The sequence below is a fragment of the Sarcophilus harrisii genome, chromosome 5 (assembly GCF_902635505.1).
Source record: "Sarcophilus harrisii chromosome 5, mSarHar1.11, whole genome shotgun sequence".
Lineage (NCBI taxonomy): Eukaryota > Metazoa > Chordata > Mammalia > Dasyuromorphia > Dasyuridae > Sarcophilus > Sarcophilus harrisii.
In genome coordinates this window covers 282,582,583-282,600,343 of record NC_045430.1, presented here as the reverse complement: position 1 = coordinate 282,600,343, position 17,761 = coordinate 282,582,583, and the positions used below count along the sequence as shown (strand labels likewise).

The 17,761-nt window shown below is 39.5% G+C and overlaps 1 long non-coding RNA gene across 1 annotated transcript; it reads left to right on the top strand.

The window, feature by feature from the left end:
• The first annotated feature begins 9,897 nt into the window (after positions 1–9,897).
• Positions 9,898–14,970, top strand: LOC116419325. The gene is made up of 3 exons (XR_004229596.1): positions 9,898–10,054; positions 14,241–14,507; positions 14,613–14,970. It is a non-coding gene; the product is annotated as an uncharacterized LOC116419325 (long non-coding RNA).
• Positions 14,971–17,761: the final 2,791 nt, after the last annotated feature.

Genomic DNA, 17,761 nt, shown 5'->3' with positions numbered 1-17,761 from the left:
AGATTCCCAAAATTATAAACATGCTAAAAACCACTGAATTAGATGCAATTAGAATACAAGTGAGATCAGAGAGTCCTACCTCTAGGGTCAAGAAATCCAGTTCTTATATAAGCAGGAAGCAGCCTGACTACAGCAGTTTGATTAAAAAGGATGTGGGAAATGGATGGGTGGGCTCAATGTGAGTCAGTGGCATGATAGAATAGCCAGGAGAGCTATTTTATGAGAAGGGACCAAGTTCTCCAGGACAGAGAGGTGATGGGCCTTCAGTGGGAATGTGGGCTTCATTCTGGGAGCCATATCTAAGATCACAGATCACCTGGAGAACCACCCACCTGAGAGTGATCAGAGTGAAGAGACACCTGGAGTCCACACCTTAATGAGAAAGACTAAAATCAATGGGTATATTCAACCAGAAGAAGAGGACTGAGGGAGATACAGGCTGTCTGAAAGGACTGGTAAGTCAAGGAAGTGATTAGACTCCTTTGCCTTGGAAAGAAGAACCAAAACCAATGGGTGGGGAAAAAAGAAGAAGGAGAAGGAGGAAGAAGGAAGAGAAAGAAGAAAGAGAAAGAAAAAAGAAAGAAGGAAAGATGAAAGAAATAAGAAAGAAAGAAGGAAAGAAGAAAGAAAGAAGGAGAGAAAGAAAGAAGGAAAGAAGGAAGGAAAGAAAGAAAGAAGGAAAGAAGGAAGGAAAGAAAAGAAAGGAGAGAGGAAAGGAGGGAGAGAAGGAGGGAAGGAGGAAGGGAAGGTTGGAAAGAGTGAGCAAATTGGAGTCTTGGATTGTCTATAAACGAAATGGCCTGCCTGGAGCTGGGGTAGTCAGCCAACCTTGCATCATTTTGTAGCAGATATTCTTTTCTAAGGATGGACTGGACAAGACTCAAGACTTGAGACTGAGTTCCCTTCTAGGTCCCCTGGCCTCTGCCCACAACAGCCCTCCAAGACTGCTCTCTTCCCTCTCAGTCTCAACCCTGGACCTCACCTAATTTATGGAAGAGAGAGAGAGAGAGAACATTCCTAGAGAACATCATCTTTTCTCCTAAACCATTCTATCCCTTCCCCTTCTCTCTCTGGGGTCAAAAAGGCTACTCTGCTGTTTGTACCCCTTGATCTATATCCCCTGGATTTCACCATTGATCCTATCTCTTCCCATCGTCTCTGAAATCTTCAGTCTCTTTTTCTCTCTGTGTTTGTTATCATATCCATTTTACAGATGAAGAAACTGAGGCAGATAGCAGGTAATTGATTTATCCAGTCAAACGCTTAGTGCCTGTTTGAATTCAGGTCTTCCAAACTCCAGGCCTGGCCTGGAACTCTCTCCACTGTACCTCCTAGCTGGTTCATTATCTTACCAATATTTTAATTGCTATAATAAATTCAATGACAGCCTTCATTGTCTTTGACCTTTCCAGCTCTTTTGGTGGAAACTGAAAATTTCTGTTCCTTGTATGCTCTTTCTTTCTTGTCTTTCATGTTGTTCTCTTTTCCTATGTGTCTGCTTTATCAAGTCTCTTTTGTTGGATTAAATCATTTACCTGCTGTCTACCTTAATTGTTCCATCTGTAAAATGAGGATAATTTCATCACTTTAGAGATTTTTGTGAAGACCAAATTAGCTTATATTTGTAAAGTGCCTCCTAAACTATAAAGTGTTATATAAATATTAATTGTCATCATCATCATCATCATGTCTTCCTCCCTGGGTATCCTACAAGACCTCTCCTTATTTTTGATGACCTCATCTTTTCCCCAATGATCTCATCAGCAACTCTCAATGTAGTTATCACCCCTGCCAATTGACTTCCTTGGGCAATCTTTCTCTCCTCTGAACTCTAGCTTCCCAGCTCTAAAAGCTTGCTGACCAGCTTTGTTTGGATGACCTCTGAGTATTTCAGAATAATAAGGACAGAAAGGACACTTCTCAGAACCTTCTCTGAATGCCACTGCCCTCAACACTTCCCTCTTTTTGTCAAGAGAACCACCCTCCTCACATCATTCAGATCTGTCATTTTGGAGCCTCCCTTCATCTTTCCCTTGCCATCACTTTTTGTAGCCACTCAATAGTTGTCTTACTGCTTCCATTCAATCTTTCCACCCAATCCCATGTAGTTGCCATCTTCATCACATCTCACTTGTGCTGTTTTGAAAATGCACTCTCTGTCTGTCTCTGTCTCTCTGTCTCTCTCTCTCTTTTTCCTCTATCCCTAAACCCCTTTAAAGTTGTTTTCCCCTTGGAAGCTCAAAAATATCATTAAAGCAAAGTGTCACCCTGCTACTCCCTTGCTCAATATTCTACTATGACATGATGGTGCTTTCAACTCCACCTTTAACTCCAGACTTCTCCCTCCTCAATCCTTCATACACTCTCCTCCTTCCCAGCCACATGGAGATACTTGGGGTTCTCCACTTTTTTCATTTCCTTGACTGCCTTTCCCAAGCCCCAAATGCCTCTCTTCACACCTTTGGTTCTTAGGATTTTTTTTGGGGGGGGGCTCATTTCAGATGTCACCTCCTACAAGCTTTGCTGATCTTCTAGGTTGTCAGTTCTCTCCCTGATCAACTCACCCTCTCACTTTTTGTTCATATGTTCCATCCTCTAGATGAATGTAAGTTCCTTAAAGTCAAGCCTGCTGCTTTTCTGTCTGCCAAATTTTACCTGCACTGCTAGGTGGACTATCCAGATCATAGTGACTCTCTCTCCCCTCCTCTGAGTTCTAGATACAGCTCTCAGTGGCTGAGGGGGGAGTGTTTCTAATGCTCAGGGGCCTCACTGGTGTGCTTTCCCCATGATAATCAGCTGATCTCAATTAGCCGGATAAACTTAATTAACTTTTAAGAATAGATATTTAGTACAATAGTACAGTTGCTACAAAACACTGGCCCTTCTCCAATTCTGTGAGAACATACCAAGTCCAGGGGAAAGTGAACAGAAGTTTAGAGCCCATGTGGCGAGGAGGGGAATGCACAGCCCTTGTCATTCTTTTTATTGGTCTGACAATGCTCCCTTTATGGGTAGTGTATTGTCTGCTTGCTTCCTTATAAAGCCTTGAATCTCCCTTTCTTGTCTGACTCCAGTTTTTTCTCAGTTTTCAGTGCAATCTCTTTTGCTGGCTATTCTGGAGAAGCTCTAGAGCATGGTGGGAAGGGAAAATCTTCCTTAACCTTCAAAGCTCACAATGTTCTCTTCTGGTCAAGGAGTTGGGAGATGAGAATAAAGTCTCTGTAGAGAAGGCTATTTTTCTTTCTCTCAAGTGCTTCCTTGTTCTACCTGTGGCCCACACTCTTTCTATTAGGTACCCGTGCTCCCTTCAGAGTCTGAGTCTGCTTCCAGCCTGTAGGATAATCCCTGCACCCATACTCTGGCCCTCTACTAGGCATGTGATTGGGCTACACAAAACATGTCTTCTTTATTAATGTAACACTCTTCCACTCAGTGAATTTCCTCCTTAAAATTCTCCTCCTTCTCCTCCTCCTCTTCCTCTTCCTCCTTTTTCTCTTTCTCTTTTTCTTGCTCCTCTCCTTCATTGGCTTTAGGGATTATTTTTACCTTTAAAATAATACTTTTCCTCTCAAATAAACTTGACTATAGAATTAGCAATTTTCACATTCAGGGGTACCATCTCTGAACACAGAACTTGAATCTGAATGCAAACACCAATATAAAAGTAGACACTGCCGCTGCTTGTAGAAGAGAGTGCTTTTGGAGGAGCCAATAGGGTTGGTCTTTGCACAAAGGACCTGGTAGGAACTTTCTTGAGTCAAAGTGCTAATAAATGCGATTTATATGGAATTTCTCATCCATGATTTCATTGGCTATTCAGCAGAGCCTTTAAGGTAAGGATTGGGTTCAGGAAGATGAAGAGGTTTACCAATACTTAGTAATACAGATAGTAAAGAGATTTCAACCTAGCACATAGTAGGTATTTAATAACAAATGCTTGTTGACTGATTCGGAAGGGAGCATGGGTGACAGGTTTCTCTTGACTCTAACTCCAGCATCCCCAGGGGTCTTCCCACAGCCACCAGATGTGTGACTCTCAGGTCTTGCAAGTGGTTTAACCAAAAGCCTCCTTTGTAACTCTGGAATCCAGAACACCCAGAGCCTCTGAGGACTCATGTCACTTTCTCTGTCACTACCACCTCTCATATCTGGGCACAGCAGAAGGATGCATTTGCTGCCAGCACAGCCATTGATCATGGCGTTATTGTCATACGTGCCTCTTGCTTCTGGGGCTTGAAACGTGACAGTATGTACAGACTATTAAAATCTCTTTGCTAACCAAAAAAAAAATCATATTTTCTCCATGAGGAGATGCCCTCCAGTCCAATCAATACACAGTAGCACAGTGTGAGATCTCCATGTCCCTGGGTTGATTCAAACATGAAGTTGGGGAACGGTACAAGGTGTTGATTTTTTTCCTTTTTTTATCTCTCCTGTGGACCAAGAAAAATGAAGGCATAATCTGCTACAAGTTATTTTTTAACCAAATAAATATGTAGAAAAGGGTTCCTTATGTCACAATATAATTTCTTTAATGGAATCATCATTTTCAATTTCAGTTCAACACGTGGTAGAAGAAAGCAGCCCAAACCAGGGAAGTGAGTGTAAGTCCTAAAATCAGAGTTGGGACGTCCAGTAAGATCATATCTGCTTTATTGGCTTGATTCCTAAACTCTACCTGTAGATGAAAAGCATGGGGAAGAATCAGATGTCACCTTGAAGACCCTTCTGAGCTAGCAAGTACCAGCCTCAGTTCTCTTGGGCTGCTCCATGTCCCCAATAAATCAATACTTGCCTGTACTGCTTGGCTCAGGGTATGCAAAGTTGATAAATGCTGTTTCTATTGCTTAGAATATTAATGTATTTTTATAAAGGTTCCCTCAACAATCCTACAAATGGGAACACAATTCAGAATCAATCTCAATACTTGCTGCTTGTCTTCAACCAGAGAAGAGCCATGTCACCTAAAAGGCATTTTTTTAACCTGGGGAGGACCAAAGCTGTCACATAGAGGCCACAAATGTCTTACCCATCAGGGAAAAGTTTTGTACATCATCCAATTAAATCTTGACATCTCAAATTAAAAATATAACTATTGATTCAAGGAAACAAGAATTCTTCCCTTTGAAAACAATATTATCAAAAGAAAATGAGTCATTTATGGGAAACAAGAGGATAGGAATGAAGGACTTAGTCTGGTGACTCCACTTTTTTTTTTAATGAACTAAGAGGAACATTGAGGAGGTGATTTGTCTAGATTTTAGAAATTCTTTGAAAAATTCCTTCTTTCTGCTCTTATGGAAAAGATGACAAAATGTGGGCTGGTTGAGAATACAATAAGGTGGATTCTAGACCACTTGAACAGACAGATGCCAAGAACAGTCTTCACTGGGCTGAGGACAGCTGTCCAGGAAGTTTTCAGTGAAGTGTCCTGAAGAGGTCAGAATCCATCTTGTGCTGGGAAATTTTATTTTATTTTAATTTTTTCTTGCAAATTCTGGCAAGGTTCCTAACTGATAAGATTTCAGGAAGGAAGAAAGAAGAGAAGGAAGGAAGGAAGGAAGGAAGGAAGGAAGGAAGGAAGGAAGGAAGGGAAGAGAAGAGAGAGAAAGGAAGGAAACAGAGTAAAGGGAAACAGGAATCTGTGAGAGGAGTAGAAGATTTCAGGGTCAAATGTAATAAACTCATAATGACTAATGACTCGATAGAACCTGAGCTCTCCCAACGTACAATGATCTGCCTCCAGGAAAATTCATGTCACTAGATGATCACTTATCGAAGATTTTCTAGACACCACCTTTATTCAAGTAGGATTTTAGTCTGGTAGTATCTGAGGTCCCTTCCAAAGCTAAGATTTGTAATTCTGCAAAGTACCTCAGATTTTGGAAGTCTGATTTGTACAGGGTTCAGCCAACTAATGAGGCACAAATCTGATCATTTAATGTGGGTAAGTAGAATATAGAGTTTTAAGATGTTGTGGATGGGTCATGCAGGGTTAAGTCCTATGGCTCAGGCAATAAGATTTTGGGGCAGTCTAGGTTAGTCCTGGGGTAGCATAAGTACCAAGAATGCATCCTTTATCCAAGAGTCTGGAGAACCACTGGTAATTCTAAAGGACAATGTTGGGAATCACTAAAGCCCATTTACTAAAGGTAGCAGAGACCGCCATACTCTGCAATAACAGCAATTAAAAAAGGCATTTCTACAGCATTTAACGAATTTATTTTTTAAAGGTGCTTTTGTCACAATAATCCCCCATGGCAGTAGTTCCCGGGAAAGATGCCCAAGGATTTCTCCTGAATTTTCAGGCTTACATCTGTGGTTAGCCAAGAGTTACCTCCTTAGCCCCCATAGCTTTAATGGTTTCTGGCCCTCTAAAAAGGGCATCTCCTACAGAGAGAAACAAAAGTCTTGAAGGAAATTCAAATGCCCTTGGTACCCAGAACTAAAGCTTTTCCTATGAAAAGAGATGGAGAGGAAAAGCATTTATTAAAACTTTAATTGGTTTCAGGAATAACCTTTAAAAACCCCATGTTTTTTGCTCTCAAAAAGATGATCCATTCAAATTGGAGAAGATAATACATTTTCCCAGCTTCTTCTTTGCCACTGGAGCCATTCAGAGAAGCAGCTTAGGGGACCTTGGAAGTGTTGGGATTGAGAGAGTTGAGCTGTGTCTGAGAGAATCATTTTTCCCTTAGTGGACTGGGAGTGTAATTTCCCTTAGGATGAACACATAACATCCAGAGGCCAGGAGCAGGGCGTAAACATTGTATTTTCTCTTTGAACTTGCAAAAATAACTTAGTTGTTAGTTTTTTTTATGTCAAATGTAAATACAATGAATTCACCTACTCACAAACATACTATGGTGATTAACTCCCCAAATCAAAATTAATGACAGGGTGTCATTAATAGAAAAGTAGCCAAAAGGACACAAAGGACAGTCTCCCATCTCCAGAGATGTGAAAGACCTTGGCAATAGAATAACTCAAGACTATTTAATTCCAAGTCTTTGGAGACTATAAAGAATATGGTGTTCTGTGTTATGGCCAACTGGCTTTTCCCTACCCAAATTGTGATGAGCAGTTTTGTTTGAGTTAATAGTGACATTAGAATGTTAGGGATTCTAAGCAGATGTGGGAAAGGGATCATACCAAGTGACTCCTCGAAGGAATCTTGGTACATGGCATTTGAGCCTCAGGGAGGACCTCTAAATGATCTCATTCTGAATTTCAAGATCAGTTGAAGAAACTTTGGATGGAGAAGGCTCAGCAGGGAAGGAACAAGCATCTTCAAGTATTTGAAGGGCTATCCTTTAAAAAGGGATAACAAATTTTCCCTGATGGACTTTACAAGCAGAAAATTTTGGCAGACCTTAGGCTTCAGATTAAGGGGAAAAAATTCCCAATTATCCCTGTTTAAATGGAATGGATCTCCTTTAAAGATAGTAAGTGTCTCCACACTGGAAGCTTGTAAGCTGATACTGGATATGCACTATTCATCAGTGATGTTTCAAAGGAGATGTGATCAAATGAGGGGTGGGCTAGGGGTCCTCTGAGGTTCATTCCAAAGAGGAGATCCAGCGATTATACCTAAATGTCAGGCAGGAGATCTGGTAAGTCTAAAAGAGCACTGTTGCTACACTTAAGAGGTATGGATTAAAAACTTGATTAAATTTCTTTCTAGTCATAGAATGTTCCATATATATCACATTTTATTCATCCATCTATCTATCTATTTATCTGTCTATCTATCCATACATCTATTTATCTATATTTATCTATTTTATCTGTTTATCTATACCTACCTGCCTATCTATTGATAAACATATAGATATATAATTATAATATATATGTGTGTGCATATACAGATATAGTAACTGTGCATATATGTATGTATATATGTATGTATACAACCCTTCTCTGTGAGATTCAGTAGAAAGCTGAGAAGTTCCTCTTCCTCTGGGAAGAATGAATTACATAGCCTTCTGTCACTGCTGTGCCTTCAGGAGGATTATAGGATTTTTTTCCAGCACCATAAATCCAGTGCTCTTGAAATAACTCGCTCTTGAGTTTGTTGAGCCATAGCTTAAAAGAGTCCAAGTGAATTTTACTAACTTGTCCCTGAGGCAATGAAGAATCAATCCACTCTTTTCACAGACCTTATGAATAGCTCCGTCATGTCCAATATCAGGAAGAAAACAGCAATAACCAAACTTTGAGATTCGTGCTTTAAAATAGTATTAAAATATTTATCAACTTCTTAGATAAACCCAACAAATGCTTCTGGTCACTGAATTGTGCCTTTTTCATGTAGCATGGTGAAGAACAGAGTTGCTGTCTCTTTTCTCACTTACTTCCTACCTGGAATCTTAGCTCATCTGAGTACTTCACCCAAGCCCACCTTTTCTGGATAATCCTTAGTTGTTCTTGACAACAAGTCCAGTGTTCTATCCATTTGTACTACGCAGAATCTCTGAACTCAAGACAAAAGCACTCAAAAAAAGTATGGAACATCTCTCAGGATGACCAACAAATCAGTCCTTTGATGGAGAGGGCTCTCAGAAGGCTTTGAAGGAGCAGGTAGAAAATGCTCGAATTAAACTGGGAAGAATCATTGAGGAAGAAAGTGCATGTTGGTGCAGAGGACACTGTTAGTTAAGATACATTGTGAAAGAACTATCCAGCACTTCTAAGAAGGAAGGACCAGGATCAACATTGATAAGATTCCATCCTCTTTTTCCTCTCTCTCCACCTGCCATCATTTGAAGGAAGGGGAATGGTCTCAGAAACACTGGCCCTGCTGTATAAGGCAGCAGAGCCAGTGGCCCTAGAGAGAGTATCACCAACCATGTCTGTATCAGTTTTTTGTGGGCCAGTACCTCTGGAAACTTTGCCAGTCTGGCTGTGGAGACACTATACATGTACAAAGGCACACATACACACATACATACACACATGCAGGCGGGTGCACACCTTTGACTTCTCGAATCAGCAAATCCCCAAAGCACAGGTACAAGTAGAGCCACCTGGGTATCCAGACTCTGTGGGATAAGGCTAGAGTAACTGGCTAGAGCCAGATGGAGAAGGAACTTAACAACCAAATCAAAGCGGTTGTTTCTCATCCTAGGGGCAAGAGGAAATCATAGGAAAGATAAGAGCAAACCCCTGAACAAGAGTATTTTTGATTCCAAAAAGGGGATTAATCTCTGCTGAAATTAAGAAGCAAATAAACCAATTACTTTACTGTATCACTTAGTGAAAGATGCCTAAATGTTTCAATAGTCAAGGAAAGGAAGGTAGACATTGGACAGGAGAAAATTACTACTCAAACAAGAACTATAACACCCAGATAATTCATTCAACCATCTATCCATTCAGCCATCCACTCTTTCACATTATTAATGTGAAATATTCATTAATTATTGTAAAATTAATGCACCAGACTCTGTTCATAGGATATAAAAACAAAAACAAAATAATTCTTGACCTCAAGGACCTTTTGCTACATTAATAAAATGAGATGTAGGCAGGTTTGGGGAGGAGCTGGAGACTCCTTGGACAGGCTCACAAGAGCCTTTTGTTCAATTTTCAGAGTATTTCCAAACCTCATCATTGTTAAAGTTGTTGTTCAGTCATGTCTGACTCTTTGTGACATTGTGGACCATAGTATGCCAATATTGGCCATGGGTCTTTTTGGCAAAGTCACTGGAGTAGTTTACCATTTCTTTCTCTAGCTCATTTTACATATGAAGAAACTAAGGCAAAAAGGTGAAGTTACTTGCCCAGGGTCACATATCCAATAGATGTCTGAGACTGGATTCGAACTCATGAAGATGAGTCTTCTGGATTCCAAGCCCAGTGTTCTATGCATTATGATACTACCTAGCTTCCAATAGTCCAGATGAAAGGTGATGAGGACCTGAGGCAGATCAGAGGCTATGTGGCTAGAGAGTAGGAAATAGATGCAAGGGATGTTGTGAAGGTATAATAGACAAGACTTGGAAATGGACTGATTATGGGAAGAAGGAGAGGTGATGGAGTCCTTGGACGTCATGTGAGCCAAATCATAACTTACAAGCTTTCCCTCTGTTTCCTCACCTACAATTGGCCATCTAGCCACTGCTTGAAGGAAACTCACTTCCTCCAGTGGCAGTCCATTCCCTCTGATCCAGTTCCCTTTGTTTTCCCAACAACTAGCTCATTTTCCTGACAACTAGCTTACATTTCCTTCATACAATGTCCTTAACATTCTTATTTCTTTCTTCTAGGGACAAAAATAACAAGGTCAATCCCTCTTCCACTAAAGGATAACAATATGGTCACTCCCAAACATTTTTTTTTCCTCTAAGCTAAATATCACTAGTCCTTCAACATGAATATATGGGACAGATTTAAGGCTCTCTCCTTTCTATCTGTCCTTCTCTGGATACCCTCCAGCTTGGCAGCTCCCTTCCTGACATGGGAGGCTACCTCTGAATGCTGTCCTCCACAAGCTGTCTGAAGGACACAGCACAATGCTCCCTCCCTCATTATGATCAATGAAGCCTGAGATCCCATTAGCTTTTCATCTTATTTTGCTATTTCTTTTGCCCATGCTTCTCACTTTTTGATCGCTAAAATGCTTCGGTCCTCACTGCTTTTAGCAACACCTCCCAATTTAGGAGTAACTGTGAATTCCATTAAAGCTTCTTTTACTCTTCATTTCTTTCTTTAATGAGGTACGATGCTAACCTGGCTCCTGGAGCCCAGTGTGTTACATATGTTCCTAGTACCATGTAGCACACTGGGGCTGGCTTCCAATGCCAAGGCAAACAGAACGGTATGTTCCTGACATGCTTGTGGAATTCGCACTCTCGGATTCAGTAAATGATGATTCCAAGATCCCCAAAACTCCCAATGTGGCTCCAAAATTCTCCTGAGGTGATCTGAGGATACGTGCTTAGAAATGGAGGGCTGGGCCAAAAATTGAGTAGAGATGAGAGATACAAGACGAACAGCCTGAAAACTTGTTGGTCTCCATGATTCATTAGGACACATGGGAGAGGAGTTCCCATGCTTGGTGTGTGTCCTCTACAAAGGACAGAGAGAAGGCTTGGCCAAGAATGGTATAGAAATGCCGAGGCCACACTGGGACTATTCCAAAGGGCAATGAATTAGGGGATTTGGATTTAAACCCTGTTTCTGTCACTTACAAATTATGTGTGGCCTTTAATAAGTCACTTTATCTGGGCCTCAGTTTTCTCATCTATAAAAGAAAGGTGTTGGAGAAGATCATATCTAAGGTGATTTTCAACTTTAAAGCCACAGATATTGGGACCTGGTTTCAAATCCCTCAATTGTTATCTGTGAAATCTAGAGTCTTGAACCCTGCGAAATCAGATCTCTTGAGAAAAAAATGTGACAAGGGGGCAAGATGACAAATTTGACTCACATTTGTGAAGTTCCTCATGCCTCAGTTTCCTTTTCCTAAATATTTTTTACAAAAACATTTTTTTTAAAGCAGGATTGAGGACATCTAAGGTCCCTTCCAGCTCTCAGTGTCATGATCCCAAAATGTGGAGAGGTTGAGCTCTCTACCAGTGAAGGGAGTCCATTTCTTAGGGATAGACTGAGGGTTCATCATGGCATCTCCGGAAAGGGGAGAGAAAACAACTTGTCTTGGATAATTGAAGGCATGAGTCTTTCCTTCACATAGAACTATATCAAATGCCCTCATACAGTCAGTGTACCAGGAATGGAAAAGACACTTGAAATTCAAAGAACCAAACAATACTTGACCTCAAAGAACTTACTTTGCATTGAGGGAAAACATGCATGTAGAAAATTCACTGCACAATAACTCCAATGCGATTACTTGGAGGGAGTCATCATGTATTATGGAAATGAGGTGGGGGGGTGTGAACTGAATCTGGAAGAAAACTAGGGATCCTGAACCAACGGTGAGGAAGACTTGCATTTCAGACAAATGCCTTGTGCAAAGGCAGGACGATGCCAAATGGAAAGTCATTCTCACTTGGATCATAGAGCCCTGAATTGGGAACCTAGAAAATTCAAAAGGGACTTTCTTTTCTGTTATTTATCACCAATATCACCCTGGAAGAGACACTTACTTTATCTCAGCCTTAGTTATTCCATCTGAAAAATAGGGATATTAGTAGTCTCTACTTCACAGAGCTATTGTTTGGCTCAAAGGAGATTTCATAAATAATGTTTTGGAAACCTGAAAGTGCTATATTACTGCATTTATAAATGTTGGCTATTCTATTATTACCAAGAGATAAAATTATCACAGGAAAAAAAAAATACTGACACAAAATTCAAAAGCTTTTTAACAAGCACAATCAATGCAGTTCGAATTAAAAGGGAATCCATTAAGAAGGGGAAAAAATCTTTGCAGCAAATGTGTGTGATAAATCTCTGATATTCCAGATCAATAGAAAAATTATACAAATAAAATCTTCATGTTAATAATGAGTGATTAAAGCCTAAACCTAAGCCTTTCAGGGTATTTTATATGAGTTAGCATCATTCCCCAAGAATTGTTGTTGTTATTATGGCTTAGAGCATTTCAGTCCTGTTTGATTCTTCATGACCCCATTTGGGTTTTTCTTGGCAAAGATACTAAAGTGATTTGCCATTTCTTTCACAAGCTCATTTTACAGATGAAGAAACTGAGGCAAAGGGAGTGAAATTACTTGCCCAGTATCACACTACTAGTAAATGTCAGAATCTGGGAATGAACTCAGACTTCCTGACTCCAGGCCACGTCCTCAAACCTCTCCATCATCTAGCTTTCCTAGTCCCTAAAAGATCTAGGCTATTCTTAAGAGAAGAAATCTGTGCTACTAACAATCAGATTAAAAAGAAGCATGATCTGATTTACTGATACAAGAAATGCAGATTTGAATAACTCTGAGGTTCACCTCATGCTTATCAATTTAGAAAAGATGACAGAAAGGGCAAAGGGCAATTATTGGATATGCTGTGAGAAGGCAGGAACAGCCATTCTGGGCTGGTAAAATTGTGGAGTGGCAGAGAATCAAACTCACCATTGTGGAAGGCCATTTGGAAGCTCAAGATACTTTACACACTTTTGATGCATACATGCCCCAAAGGGGTCAAAGATGGTGGGAGAGGACCCCTACAGACCAATATTTTAATAACTATGTTTTCTGTTCTATGAAATGATTGGATCAAAGTGGCCCTCCATCTTTGGGAAAAATTAAACAGATTGTGGTTTATGACCTATTGGAAAGGGAATTATAACAGCACAGAACTCCCAGTGTTGGTGCAAGAATCAAATGAGAGAACATGTGTAAAGTGTTTTTTTGTGCTAGATAAATGCTGCCATTGCTGTTGCTGTGACATTGCAAGAAAAAGCAGGAGGGATGGATTCAGAGAAACCTGAGATGAGAGATATGAAAGGATTTAGAGTTTAATAGCCACAGTAAGGAAAGCAATTACAGAGATTATGGTAAATCTAGGAAAACCATTTCAAAAACTTTGGTTTATGCAAAGACCAGTAATGACTCTCTGGATCTAATAGGAAAGAATACCTTCCCACACTTGCAGAAAGCTAACAGGCAAGTGGAGAAGGGTCTAGACATCCATTTTTAGGAAAAGCCAACACGTAAATTTGTTTTCTTTGACTACTTATTTACTATAAATGATAGTTGGTGGGGGAGTACAATAAATAGACTTTTTAAAAGGAAAACATTAAAGAGAATAATGTCAAATGAAACTTTTTTGGATCCACAGAAGAGAGCAGAAGGGAGTTCAGAAGGAGATTTTGAAAAAATAGAGTATTTATTCACACACAAAAATCTAAGAAAAATTCAGTTTCATATACAACCCTGCTTTCTGCTCTTTGTAGTTTCAAATGTTCATATCTCCCGATGGTTGTTAAATTCATAATTAAAAGAAACATTACAGAAACAAAATGGAATGCTTTTTAAGGAGAATAGGAGGCAGGTCAGATTTGCTGGAGGATCATGAATATTAGAAGTGTAGAAAAGAAAAAGAAGCCTCAGAAATGAGTGAGACACTTTTTTAAAAAATAACATACAGATCATTTGGCTAGATAGGTATGGGTTGTTTCCCCTCAGCTGAATTGTCTTCAGTTGACTGGGATCCTCAGTCCTTCAGTAAATTTCCCTTTACTTGTGTTGAGATACCCTGTGAAGTCACTATTTAAACAGACCATGAAGATGCCATCTTCCAGCATCTCATTTTCACTACAGGTTTCCCAAGATGGCTCTTCTCCACTGAACATCTCTTTTCAATCGCCCTCCTCATTTTCATCCTGTGATCCTATCTGCATTCATTTCAGAGCTCATAAGATGCTGTATCAAATGTTTTGCTAAAATCCAAATGCATCCCATCCATTACCTCAAATTCACCACTAATCTCATAATTCAATAAAACAAGCAATCGGATCTGCTTGGTGTGATTGGAGCTCACTCAAGAAGTCCCGGCTGCTTATATTATCACTCAATGATGCTTCAAGGGTAAGTAGTGCTCAACACACACTGCTGTATCCACCTTCTCATCTGTATTTGGAAAGACAACTTCACAGAAGCTCCCATAGATCTTCATCTCCTCTTGTTTTCCAGGTACCACCTTAGTCTGCAGCTGGTCTCCAATGCCTGGGATGCACTTCTTTCTCACCTCCACTTTTGGAATCCCTAATTTTCTTCAAAGCTTAGTTCAGGCAACACCTACCTTTTACATGAATACTTCAATGATGTCTCAAGCTGTCAGTGGTCACTAGCCTGCAGTTCCTCCAAATTGTTTTGTATTTACTTGAGATATGCAAACATACAAAAATAAAACCTCTCTGGGCTACAGACCAACCCACTCACAGGTTAGCCAGTGTGAGTACCCAATGGAGGAGGAGGGCAACTATTCCAGGGCTCAATGCAATCTATGGGTCTGCCTGCTTTAAAAATATATGTAATTCATGAGCCCCCACCAGAGTGTTTACCTATAATAGTCTGCCACTTGAAACAATTATTTAAAAGTAATGATATTTACTAAGATGATATAGTAAAAATGATATCTACAAAACATTTTTCTATAACTTTAGGGTGTGCACTCTCCCAAATACTCATAAGATCAGGGGCAAAACTGTGCACAAACTTGTAGCACACTGGTTTTCAATCACACACATAAGGAAAATGTGATCAAGACAATTCATACCTTCTGTAATACAGGATTTTCTTTTCACATGCTGCTCTGCCTGCCTGCTTCCCCTCAACATGCTTAAGGCATAGCATCTCTGTTAGGTAACTCTCCCAGGATCTGCAACGCCCTACAACTCAACTAATAGGGTTAATTCTCTTGAATATATATATATATATATATATATATATATATATATATATATCTTCTTGTCTGGGGGCAAGTCATTAAGTCCCTCTCCCAGTCTCAGTTACATCATCTGAAAAATGGGGATGACAATAGCACCTTTTCCTAAAAGTTGTTTTGAGGACAAAATGAGATATTGTAAAGTGCTTTTAAGAATTTTTAATCATGGTGGACAGAGCCAAGATGATGGTAGAGAGTAAATAGGTCTTTGTCTGAGCTCTTCCTGGCTTCCCTCAGATCAAAACTAGATCACATCTCTGAATGGATTTTGGAGTGACAAAACCCACAGATATTTGGAGTGTAATAAATTTCCAACAGAAGATATTTTAGAACTTCAGGAAACGTCTGTCTCAATTGGGCAGGGGGAAGGCAACCCAATGCAGGTGCAGCACTGAGAGACTTAAAGTAAAGAGGCTTTTGTGCACTGGGGAAATCTAGTGGAAGGCTTGTAGCCAAAAACAGCAGTTTTCTACTCTATCGTGGTTAATAAGCCAGTGGATAAGAAGAGTACTTGTGACACTTCCAACACAATTACAGAAGGTAAACAGGGAGTTCCTGAACCTCATTATAACAAGCAAGATTTGGCCATGGCCACCCAGCATGAGAAGGAAGCCTGCTGCACCAGCCCCAGGGCAGCATGAAGCTTCTTTTAGAGGAAGCTTGGGACAATCACCTCTTTGTCTTAAGAGCAGACCTCAAACTTTAAAAAAGAGCAAAAAAAAAAAAAAACAAAAAGAGCTGTGATCATAGATAACTATTATGGAGACAGGGAAGAATAGACCTCAAACTCTGAAGGACACTAAAGGCAAAACATCTCCAAATGATGTCTCAAAGTATGATATAAGTTGCTCTCCATTTCATAAGGCTCTCTTGGAAGAATTAAAAAAATGATCTAAAAAGAGAGTTAAAAGAAAAATGGAGAAAGGAAAGGAGGCCTTTGGAAAAGGAAACACAGAAATTGTGTGAAGAAAATCACAGCTCCTTAAAAAACAGAATTTGTGAAATGGAAAAAACATCAATGAACAAAACAACTCATTTAAAAGTTCAATTGACCAAATACAAAAGGAAGGAAAAAAGCTAACTGAAGAAAATAATTCCCTAAATATCAGAATTGAATAAATGGAAGTCTCAATGAGACATCAAGAATCAGTTAAACAAAACCAAAAAAAATGTAAAATACCTCATTGGAAAAACAACTGACCTAGAAAATGATCCAGGAGAGACAATCTAAAAATTATTGGAATACCCAAAAACCACAATGATTAAAAAAAAAGAGTCTAGATAACATCTTTCAAGAAATCATGAAGGAAAACTGCCCTGATGTCCTAGAACCAGAGGGTAAAAAGCCATTCAAAAATCCACCAATCACCTCTTGAAAGAGACCCCAAAATGAAAACTTCAAGGAATACTCTAGCTAAATTCCAGAATTATCAGGGTAAGGAGAAAATACTGCAAGGAATCAGATAGATACAATTCAAATATAGTAGAGCCACAATCAGGATTATCCAAGACTCAGCAGCTTTAATTAAAAGGATTGAAAGGCCAAGAATATGATATTCTGGAGGGCAAAAGACTTGGACTACAGTCAATCATCAATATCCAGCAAAATTAAGCATTATATTTCAGGGGAAAAGATGAATATTCAGTGAAATAGGGGATTTTAATTTCTTTTTTTATGAAAAGACCAGAATTGAACACAACATTTGATCTTCAAATACAGAACTCGAGAGAAGCATAAAAAGGTAGTCAAAAAAAAAGGTGTCTCTTAAATGTTAAAATGTTTACATGCTTACATGGGAAAATGATATGTTTAACTTTTGAGAACTGTATCTTTTTTAAGGGTATACTTAGAATGTATAGATATAATTTGACTTTATTGTCATGATATAAAAAAGAAACTAGGGATCTAAAAGGGATTTTACTGGAAGAAGAGGGAAGAGGAGGTAAAATGTGATAAATTACATCACATGAAAAGGGGGAAAAGACCTATTACAGTTAAGGAAAAACAGCGAAGGGGATGAGCATTGTGTAAATCTCAATCTCACTGAATTTGGCTCAGAGAAAATATCATAAATATATAGTTTAATATAGAAACTTGACATTCTATAAGGAAGCAGAAGGAGAAAGGGGAAAGGAAAGAGGAGGTGATGAAAAAGACAGAAGCAGAAGGAGAAAGGAATAAGAAAGGAAGAGGGGCTATAAAAGGCGAGAGCAGATAGAGGGAGTGGTGGTCAGAAGGAAAACACTGGAGAGTAGGAAAAGGGGGAAAGGAAAGAGAACATAAGGGAAATACAGAATTAGTCATTTTAACTGTGAATGTGAATGGGGATGAACTCTCCCATAAAATGGAAGGAGATAGCAGATTGGATTAAAAGCCAGACTCCTACAATATGCT